The following is an 11558-nucleotide window of genomic DNA, read 5'->3' on the forward strand; positions in this document are numbered from 1 at the left end:
TATTTGTGTTTCTCACAGGACGGGGATATTGACCTGAAGCTGCTGAGCCGCGTGTTATCAGCGGAGCAGGAGGTCAGAGAGGTGAGAAGTCGCAGTCCCGCAGACGCTAAACATCAGCACTAAAAATGCTGCAAATACACAGTTGGACTGTCAGCAGCCGAGAGAGCTTTACAGGTGCAAGGTCAGGACGGGTATGGGCAGGAGTGTTTGATGGGGCAGTGTAGAGGGAGCTTTACTCTGTATCTAACCCGTGCTGTACCTGCCCTGGGAGTGTTTGATGGGACAGTGTAGAGGGAGCTTTACTCTGTATCTAACCCATGCTGTACCTGCCCTGGGAGTGTTTGATGGGACAGTGTCGAGGGAGCTTCACTCTGTATCTAACCCATGCTGTACCTGCCCTGGGAGTGTTTGATGGGACAGTGTAGAGGGAGCTTTACTCTGTATCTAACCCGTGCTGTACCTGCCCTGGGAGTGTTTGATGGGACAGTGTAGAGGGAGCTTTACTCTGTATCTAACCCGTGCTGTACCTGCCCTGGGAGTGTTTGATGGGACAGTGTAGAGGGAGCTTTACTCTGTATCTAACCTGTGCTGTACCTGCCCTGGGAGTGTTTGATGGGACAGTGTAGAGGGTGCTTTACTCTGTATCTAACCCGTGCTGTACCTGCCCTGGGAGTGTTTGATGGGACAGTGTAGAAGGAGCTTTACTCTGTATCTAACCCGTGCTGTTCCTGCCCTGGGGGTGTTTGATGGGACAGTGTAGAGGGAGCTTTACTCTGTATCTAACCCGTGCTGTACCTGCCCTGGGAGTGTTTGATGGGACAGTGTAGAGGGAGCTTTACTCTGTATCTAACCCGTGCTGTACCTGCCCTGGGAGCGTTTGATGGGACAGTGTAGAAGGAGCTTTACTCTGTATCTAACCCGTGCTGTACCTGCCCTGGGAGTGTTTGATGGGACAGTGTAGAGAGAGCTTTACTCTGTATCTAACCCGTGCTGTTCCTGCCCTGGGGGTGTTTGATGGGACAGTGTAGAGGGAGCTTTACTCTGTATCTAACCCGTGCTGTTCCTGCCCTGGGGGTGTTTGATGGGACAGTGTAGAGGGAGCTTTACTCTGTATCTAACCCGTGCTGTACCTGCCCTGGGAGTGTTTGATGGGACAGTGTAGAGGGAGCTTTACTCTGTATCTAACCCGTGCTGTACCTGCCCTGGGAGTGTTTGATGGGACAGTGTAGAAGGAGCTTTACTCTGTATCTAACCCGTGCTGTACCTGCCCTGGGAGTGTTTGATGGGACAGTGTAGAGAGAGCTTTACTCTGTATCTAACCCGTGCTGTTCCTGCCCTGGGGGTGTTTGATGGGACAGTGTAGAGGGAGCTTTACTCTGTATCTAACCCGTGCTGTTCCTGCCCTGGGGGTGTTTGATGGGACAGTGTAGAGGGAGCTTTACTCTGTATCTAACCCGTGCTGTACCTGCCCTGGGAGTGTTTGATGGGACAGTGTGGAGGGAGTTTTACTCTGTATCTAACCCGTGCTGTACCTGCCCTGGGAGTGTTTGATGGGACAGTGTAGAGGGAGCTTTACTCTGTATCTAACCCGTGCTGTACCTGTTGGGGGTCACTGGGAGCATTGGTTAATTGGTTTGATCAGCACAGAATTCGCTTCCGAACCGGAAGCTGATTGTTCCTGGAATCGTGGTGCTCGCTCTGTCCTGTTCTGTCTTTGTGCAGGAGGACGAGTGCTGGGGTTGGGACCCTCTGTTCACTGAGGTGTCCTCAGAGCTGCTGACTGAGTCCGAGGACGGTGCTGGTCAGGATGAGGAAGAACCCAAACTGCTGTCTGCACAGGCCTGATGGAAACGGCAATCTCACCGATCGTTTTTCATCCCATTGTTTCTGTTTTTTTGATGTTCGAATGTTAATGTTGAAGTACTGGAGCTTCTAAAATAGAACGTGTGTTTATAACTTTAACTTTCCATGTCGTGCTTTATTTTATTATTTGGGTGGCGATGAGTGACGGAGCGAGCTGAGAGTCTGTGCGGGGCCGCTGCATTCAACAACTGACGTACAGTCTGGGGTCACAACAGACACAGGCCCAGTCTCATAACACCAGCCCCACGCGCTCACACACACACAGTCACACTCACTCTCGCACGCTCTCTCTCACACACACACAGTCACACTCACTCTCGCACACTCTCTCACACACACACACAGTCACACTCACTCTCTCGCACACTCTCTCACACACAGTCACACTCACTCTCACACGCTCTCCCACACACACAGTCACACTCACTCTCGCACACTCTCACACACAGTCACACTCACTCTCACACGCTCTCTCACACACACAGTCACACTCACTCGCACACTCTCTCACACACAGTCACACTCACTCTCGCACACTCTCTCACACACACAGTCACACTCACTCTCGCACGCTCTCTCACTCACACAGTCACACTCACTCTCGCACGCTCTCACACACACAGTCACACTCACTCTCGCACGCTCTCTCACTCACACAGTCACACTCACTCTCGCACGCTCTCTCACACACACAGTCACACTCACTCTCGCACGCTCTCTCACACACAGTCACACTCACTCTCGCACGCTCTCTCACACACACAGTCACACTCACTCTCGCACGCTCTCACACACACAGTCACACTCACTCTCGCACGCTCTCTCTCACACACAGTCACACTCACTCACACACACACACACACTCACACAGTCACACTCACTCTCGCACGCTCTCTCACACACACAGTCACACTCACTCGCGCACGCTCTCTCACACACACAGTCACACTCACTCTCTCACACACTCTCTCTCACACACAGTCACACTCACTCTCACACACACAAACACACACACTCACACACACAGTCACACTCACTCTCTCACACACTCTCACACACACAGTCACACTCACTCTCTCACACGCTCTCACACACACAGTCACACTCACTCTCGCACACTCTCTCACACACAGTCACACACACAGTCACACTCACTCTCTCACACGCTCTCACACACACAGTCACACTCACTCTCGCACGCTCTCTCACACAAACAGTCACACTCACTCTCACACGCTCTCTCACACACACAGTCACACTCACTCTCGCACGCTCTCTCACACACACAGTCACACTCACTCTCTCTCACACTCACACACACAGTCACACTCACTCTCTCTCACACTCACACACACAGTCACACTCACTCTCTCTCACACTCACACACACAGTCACACTCACTCTCTCACACGCTCTCACACACACAGTCACACTCACTCTCGCACGCTCTCTCACACACACAGTCACACTCACTCTCGCACGCTCTCTCACACAAACAGTCACACTCACTCTCGCACGCTCTCTCACACAAACAGTCACACTCACTCTCGCACGCTCTCTCACACACACAGTCACACTCACTCTCTCACACACTCTCTCTCACACACAGTCACACTCACTCTCACACACACAAACACACACACTCACACACACAGTCACACTCACTCTCTCACACACTCTCACACACACAGTCACACTCACTCTCTCACACGCTCTCACACACACAGTCACACTCACTCTCGCACACTCTCTCACACACAGTCACACTCACTCTCTCACACGCTCTCACACACACAGTCACACTCACTCTCGCACGCTCTCTCACACACACAGTCACACTCACTCTCGCACGCTCTCTCACACACACAGTCACACTCACTCTCTCTCACACTCACACACACAGTCACACTCACTCTCTCTCACACTCACACACACAGTCACACTCACTCTCTCTCACACTCACACACACAGTCACACTCACTCTCTCACACGCTCTCACACACACAGTCACACTCACTCTCGCACGCTCTCTCACACAAACAGTCACACTCACTCTCGCACGCTCTCTCACACACACAGTCACACTCACTCTCGCACGCTCTCACACACACAGTCACACTCTCGCACGCTCTCTCACACACACAGTCACACTCACTCTCACACACACACTCTCTCACACACACAGTCACACTCACTCACACGCTCTCTCTCACACACAGTCACACTCACTCTCTCACACACTCGCTCACACACACAGTCACACTCACTCTCACACACACACACACTCACACACACAGTCACACTCACTCTCGCACACACACAGTCACACTCACTCTCTCACACACTCTCTCACACACACAGTCACACTCACTCTCACACACACAGTCACACTCACTCTCTCACACACTCTCTCACACACACAGTCACACTCACTCTCGCACGCTCTCTCAAACACACAGTCACACTCACTCTCTCACACACTCTCACACACACACACACACACTCACACACACAGTCACACTCACTCTCGCACGCTCTCTCACACACACAGTCACACTCACTCTCTCACACACTCTCTCACACACACAGTCACACTCACTCTCACACGCTATCTCTCACACACACACACACACAGTCAGACTCTCACACTCGCTCACACACACAGTCACACTCACTCTCACACACACACACAGTCACACACTCTCGCACGCTCTCTCACACACACAGTCACACTCACTCTCGCACGCTCTCTCACACACACAGTCACACTCACTCTCGCACGCTCTCACACACACAGTCACACTCACTCTCTCACACACTCTCACACGCTCTCTCTCACACACACAGTCACACTCACACGCTCTCTCACACACATAGTCACACTCACTCTCGCACGCTCTCTCTCACACACAGTCACACTCACTCTCTCGCTCTCACACACACACACACTCTCTCTCTCACACGCTCTCTCACAGTCACACTCACTCTCACACGCTCTCTCACACACACTCTCTCAGACTCTCTCACACTCTCTCACACACACTCTCTCTCACACTCTCACACACACTCTCTCACACACTCTCTCTCACACTCACTCTCACACTCTCTCGCACGCTCTCTCACACTCACTCTCACACTCACTCTCTCACACACACACTGTCCTTGGCCTGACAGCCCTGGTGTTTTTACTGTGACAGACACCAGCTGATGTCCAGATGTCCCAGCAAAGCCATGCTTCCCGAGTGCAATGTTTTGGGTTTTTGCGCTCGATATTCTTGGGTTCAGCATCACCAGTCTCTTCCCGAAGTGGACCTCGAGTCCCCTACAATCTGGAGCGTACCCTGTACATCCTGGTATCTAGATAAATGATAGGGAGACACAGGCATCGTAAGAGAGAACCCTAACCCTGTACATCACCTACTGGATTGGATCACATGCCACCAGATAATCTTCATCTCTTCGAAAGACAGACTGAGTTTGCAATCTATCAGACCGAAGGTCAGGCACTGAACCAACGGACGGTTTTAAAGAAAGAGTTGCATTTCTGTAGTGCCTTTCACAACCTTGGGATGTTCCAAAGTGTTTCACAGCCTACGAAGTACTTTTGAAGTCGCAGAGTTATACAGCACAGAAAGAGGCCCTTCGGCCCATCGTGTCCGCACCGGCCATCAAGCCCTGTCTATTCTAATCCCATTTTCCAGCACTTGGTCCATAGCCTTGTATGCTATGGCATTTCAAGTGCTCATCCAAATGCTTCTTGAATGTTGTGAGGGTTCCTGCCTCTACCACCCTTTCAGGCAGTGAGTTCCAGATTCCAACCACCCTCTGGGTGAAAAAGTTTTTCCTCAAATCCCCTCTAAACCTCCTGCCCCTTACCTTAAAATTCTGCCCCCTGGTTATTGACCCCTCTACTAAGGGGAAAAGTTCCTTTCTATCTACCCTATCTATGCCCCTCATAATTTTGTACACCTCAATCAGGTCCCCCCTCAGCCTTCTCTGCTCTAAGGAAAACAACCCCAGCCTGTCCAGTCTCTCTTCATAGCTGAAGCGCTCCAGCCCAGGTAACATCCTGGCGAATCTCCTCTGCACCCTCTCCAATGCAATCACATCCTTCCTATAGTGTGGCGACCAGAACTGCATACAGTATTCCAGCTGTGGCCTAACTAACGTTTTGTACAGCTCCATCATAACCTCCCTGCTCTTATATTCTATGCCTCAGCTAATCACAGAATCACAGAAACCCCACAGTGCAGATAGAGGCCATTTCGGCCCATCGAGCCTGCACCGACACATATCCCACCCGATCCCCGTAACCCCTACACCAACACATATCCCACCCTATCCCCGTAACCCCACGTATTTAATCCCCCTAACACTAAGGGTCAATTTATCATAGCCAATCAACCTAACAATGAAGGCAAGTATCCCATATGCCTTTTTAACCACCTTATCTACCTGCCCTGCTGCCTTCAGGGATCTATGTACATGCACACCAAGGTCCCTCTGATCCTGTCCTTCCTAGGCTCCTACCATTCATTGTGTATTCCCTTGCCTTGTTAGTCCTCCCTAGTGTCGTCACTGCTGTAATGTAGGAAACATGGCAGCCAATTTGCACACAGCAAAATCCCACAAACAGCAACGAGATAATGACAAGATAATCTGGTTTAGTGATGTTGGTTGGGGGATAAATATTGGCCCCAGGACACCGGAGAGAAATCCCCTGCTCTTCCAATAGTGACCGTGCGATCAGTTACATTCAATCGAGAGGGCAGACAGGGCCTCAGTACTGCCCCTCCGACAGTGCAGCACTCCCTCAGTACTGCCCCTCCGACAGTGCGGCGCTCCCTCAGTACTGACCCTCCGACAGTGCAGCACTCCCTCAGTACTGCCCCTCCGACAGTGCGGCGCTCCCTCAGTGCTGCCCCTCCGACAGTGCAGCGCTCCCTCAGTACTGCCCCTCCGACAGTGCAGCACTCCCTCAGTACTGTCCCTCCGACAGTGCAACGCTCCCTCAGTACTGCCCCTCCGACAGTGCAGCACTCCCTCAGTACTGCCCCTCCGACAGTGCAACGCTCCCTCAGTACTGCCCCTCCGACAGTGCAGCACTCCCTCAGTACTGCTCCTCTGACAGTGCAGCGCTCCCTCAGTACTGACCCTCCGACAGTGCAGTGCTCCCTCAGTACTGCCCCTCCGACAGTGCAGCACTCCCTCAGTACTGCTCCTCCGACAGTGCAGCTCTCCCTCAGTACTGCCCCTCCGACAGTGCAGCACTCCCTCAGTACTGTCCCTCCGACAGTGCAGCTCTCCCTCAGTACTGCCCCTCCGACAGTGCAGCGCTCCCTCAGTACTGCCCCTCCGACAGTGCAACGCTCCCTCAGTACTGCCCCTCCGACAGTGCAGCGCTCCCTCAGTACTGCCCCTCCAACAGTGCGGCGCTCCCTCAGTACTGCCCCTCCGACAGTGCAGCACTCCCTCAGTACTGCCCCTCCGACAGTGCAGCACTCCCTCAGTACTGCCCCTCCGACAGTGCAGCACTCCCTCAGTACTGCCCCTCCGACAGTGCAGCACTCCCTCAGTACAGCCCCTCCGACAGTGCAGCACTCCCTCAGTATTGCACTAGATGGTTAGCCTGGATTTTGTGCTCAGGTCGCCGGAGTGGGACTTGAACCCATGACCTTCTGACACAGAGGTGAGTGTGCTGCCCACTGAGCCACAACTGGGTTTGTTTACATTCGAATACTGTATGATAGTGGATTGTACATTCTTGCAGTCTCTGTGATGTAAGCATGCTACTTACTCTAAGCATGGACATTGAACAGAAAATTCGTTGCTGTATAAATCTAACCTCGCTCCCTGGCAATCACATGCCAATTCTGTCCTCTTACACATCCCCGATTTTAATCGCTCCGCCATTGGCAGCCGTGTCTTCAGCTGCCAAGGTGCTAAGCTCTGGAATTCCCTCCCTAAACCTCTCCATCTCTCAACCTCGCTTTCCTCCTTTAAGATGCTCCTTAAAACCTACCTCTTTGACCAATGTTCTAACATCTCCTGATGGATCTCCGTGTCAAATTCTGTCGGATTACGCCCTCGTGAAGCGCCTTGGGACATCTTCCTATGTTAAAGGCGCTATATAAATGTGAGTTGTTGTTGAGGAAAGACAGACAACTCTTGTCTACAGGACTGCAAGGCTGACTGTACCCGGATCCCTCCTCTGCACGCCAAGCCTAGGACTGTCCTGCAATTGGGGATCCATTGCCATTGAACGATCCGTCAATGGACCGCAGCCAATCACTGATCCTACCCCTTCTCAACCCACTGTCCCAGGCTGGGCTCAATTCTTTGATCTGGGTCCTGGTGACTTGCGACTATCGGTGCTTCCCAATGGCGAAGGGCTAACTGCCTTTGCAGTTATATTCAAACTAAAGGCAGTAGATAACTGCCGCTCTCATAATGAAACCCGATCACTCTCTAATGACAGTGTTAAATTCCACTCGCTGTTTCACCTTCTGCTGGATTGACCCTGTGGCTCCACGTCCACTGAGGTGGCTTGAGTTTGAGCTGGTGCTTGAGAGACAAGGTCCTGAAGGGATTTAAACATGATGCTGAGAATTTTAATATTTAAGGCGTTGAGGGACCAGGAACCTGTGAAGGTCGGCGAGCACTGGGGCGATGAGTGAGTGCGACATGGTGCGAGTTCGGAGACAGGCAGCAACATTTTGGATGAGCTGAAGTTTACGGAGGATGGAAGCTGGGAGACCGGCCTTAGAGAAATTACAGCAGGCCATTCGGGAGTGTTTGATGGGACGGTGTAGAGGGAGCTTCACTCTGTATCTAACCCGTGCTGTACCTGCCCTGGGAGTGTTTGATGGGACAGTGTAGAGGGAGCTTTACTCTGTATCTAACCCGTGCTGTACCTGCCCTGGGAGTGTTTGATGGGACAGTGTAAAGGGAGCTTTACTCTGTATCTAACCCATGCTGTACCTGCCTGGGAGTGTTTGATGGGACAGTGTAGAGGGAGCTTTACTCTGTATCTAACCCGTGCTGTACCTGCCCTGGGAGTGTTTGAAGGGACAGTGTAGAGGGAGCTTTACTCTGTATCTAACCCGTGCTGTACCTGCCCTGGGAGTGTTTGATGGGACAGTGTAGAGGGAGCTTTACTCTGTATCTAACCCGTGCTGTACCTGCCCTGGGAGTGTTTGAAGGGGACAGTGTAAAGGGAGCTTTACTCTGTATCTAACCCGTGCTATACCTGCCCTGGGAGTGTTTGATGGGACAGTGTAGAGGGAGCTTTACTCTGTATCTAACCCTGTGCTGTACCTGCCCTGGGAGTGTTTGATGGACAGTGTAGAGGGAGCTTTACTCTGTACCTAACCCGTGCTGTACCTGCCCTGGGAGTGTTTGATGGGACAGTGCAGAGGGAGCTTTACTCTGTATCTAACCCGTGCTGTACCTGCCCTGGGAGTGTTTGATGGGACAGTGTAGAGGGAGCTTTACTCTGTATCTAACCCATGCTGTACCTGCCCTGGGAGTGTTTGAAGGGGACAGTGTAAAGGGAGCTTTACTCTGTATCTAACCCGTGCTATACCTGCCCTGGGAGTGTTTGATGGGACAGTGTAGAGGGAGCTTTACTCTGTATCTAACCCTGTGCTGTACCTGCCCTGGGAGTGTTTGATGGACAGTGTAGAGGGAGCTTTACTCTGTACCTAACCCGTGCTGTACCGGCCCTGGGAGTGTTTGAAGGGACATTGTAGAGGGAGCTTTACTCTTTATCTAACCCGTGCTGTACCTGCCCTGGGAGTGTTTGATGGGACAGTGTAGAGGGAGCTTTACTCTGTATCTAACCCCGTGCTGTACCTGCCTTGGAGTGTTTGATGGGACAGTGTAGAGGGAGATTTACTCTGTATCTAACCCGTGCTGTACCTGCCCTGGGAGTGTTTGATGGGACAGTGTAGAGGGAGCTTTACTCTGTATCTAACCTGTGCTGTACCTGCCCTGGGAGTGTTTGATGGGACAGTGTAGAGGGAGCTTTACTCTGTATCTAACCCGTGCTGTACCTGCCCTGGGAGTGTTTGAAGGGACAGTGTAGAGGGAGCTTTACTCTGTATCTAACCCCGTGCTGTACCTGCCCTGGGAGTGTTTGATGGGACAGTGTAGAGGGAGCTTTACTCTGTATCTAACCCGTGCTGTACCTGCCCTGGGAGTGTTTGATGGGACAGTGTAGAGGGAGCTTTACTCTGTATCTAACCCGTGCTGTACCTGCCCTGGGAGTGTGTGATGGGACAGTGTAGAGGGAGCTTTACTCTGTATCTAACCCGTGCTGTACCTGCCCTGGGAGTGTGTGATGGGACAGTGTAGAGGGAGCTTTACTCTGTATCTAACCCGTGCTGTACCTGCCCTGGGAGTGTGTGATGGGACAGTGTAGAGGGAGCTTTACTCTGTATCCAACCCGTGCTGTACCTGCCCTGCGAGTGTTTGATGGGACAGTGTAGAGGGAGCTTTACTCTGTATCTAACCCGTGCTGTACCTGCCCCGGGAGTGTTTGATGGGACAGTGTAGAGGGAGCTTTACTCTGTATCTAACCCATGCTGTACCTGCCCTGGGAGTGTTTGATGGGACAGTGTAGAGGGAGCTTTACTCTGTATCTAACCCGTGCTGTACCTTCCCTGGGAGTGTTTGATCCAACATTGAATTTCACGGGGAAGAAATTTGCCATATTAACACAATCAATAAGCAGACTTTACTGCTCTTCCTGCACCCAGCATTTTATTAGTATTCTATATAACATTTAATTGATGTGATAGCAGAATATAATTAGTAAACTGATAGGGTGAGGATTGTATCTCATTAATGTCACTTCAAATGAATATTATTTAAATCAAATCCTTAATATTTCATTAACGGTTTGGGAAATCAGGCTAATGAATATTCTAGGCTGAGATCATTTATATGATTATTTTGGCACCAATACTTGTTCTCGATAAATGTGGTACTGAGTTACAGAGCACAGCCCGATCCCAGGTTGCATCCCGGTCTGTGGTACCTGAGGGAGAGGGTCTGAGAGACACCAGTCAGTGTACAGATATCTCCCTGAGGGAGAGGGTCTGAGAGACACCAGTCAGTGTACAGATATCTCCCTGAGGGAGAGGGTCTGAGAGACACCAGTCAGTGTACAGATATCTCCCTGAGGGAGAGGGTCTGAGAGACACCAGTCAGTGTACAGATATCTCCCTGAGGGAGAGGGGACTGAGAGACACCAGTCAGTGTACAGATATCTCCCTGAGGGAGAGGGTCTGAGAGACACCAGTCAGTGTACAGAAATCTCCCTGAGGGAGAGGGGACAGAGAGACACCAGTCAGTGTACAGATATCTCCCTGAGAGAGAGACGGACAGAGAGACACCAGTCAGTGTACAGATATCTCCCTGAGAGAGAGGGACTGAGAGACACCAGTCAGTGTACAGATATCTCCCTGAGAGAGAGACGGACAGAGAGACACCAGTCAGTGTACAGATATCTCCCTGAGAGAGAGGGGACTGAGAGACACCAGTCAGTGTACAGATATCTCCCTGAGGGAGAGGGGACTGAGAGACACCAGTCAGTGTACAGATATCTCGCTGAGAGAGAGGGTAACTGAGAGACACCAGTCAGTGTACAGATATCTCCCTGAGGGAGAGGGGACTGAGAGACACCAGTCAGT

The 11558-nt window shown here is 51.7% G+C and overlaps 1 long non-coding RNA gene across 1 annotated transcript; it reads left to right on the forward strand.

Moving 5' to 3' along the window:
- Positions 1 to 1962, forward strand: LOC147108990 (uncharacterized). The gene is made up of 2 exons (XR_015080409.1): positions 1 to 81; positions 1723 to 1962. It is a non-coding gene; the product is annotated as an uncharacterized LOC147108990 (long non-coding RNA).
- Positions 1963 to 11558: the final 9596 nt, after the last annotated feature.

Source organism: Somniosus microcephalus, chromosome 12 (genome assembly GCF_052327205.1).
Source record: "Somniosus microcephalus isolate GS21.2 chromosome 12, FLI_Smic_1.0, whole genome shotgun sequence".
Lineage (NCBI taxonomy): Eukaryota > Metazoa > Chordata > Chondrichthyes > Squaliformes > Somniosidae > Somniosus > Somniosus microcephalus.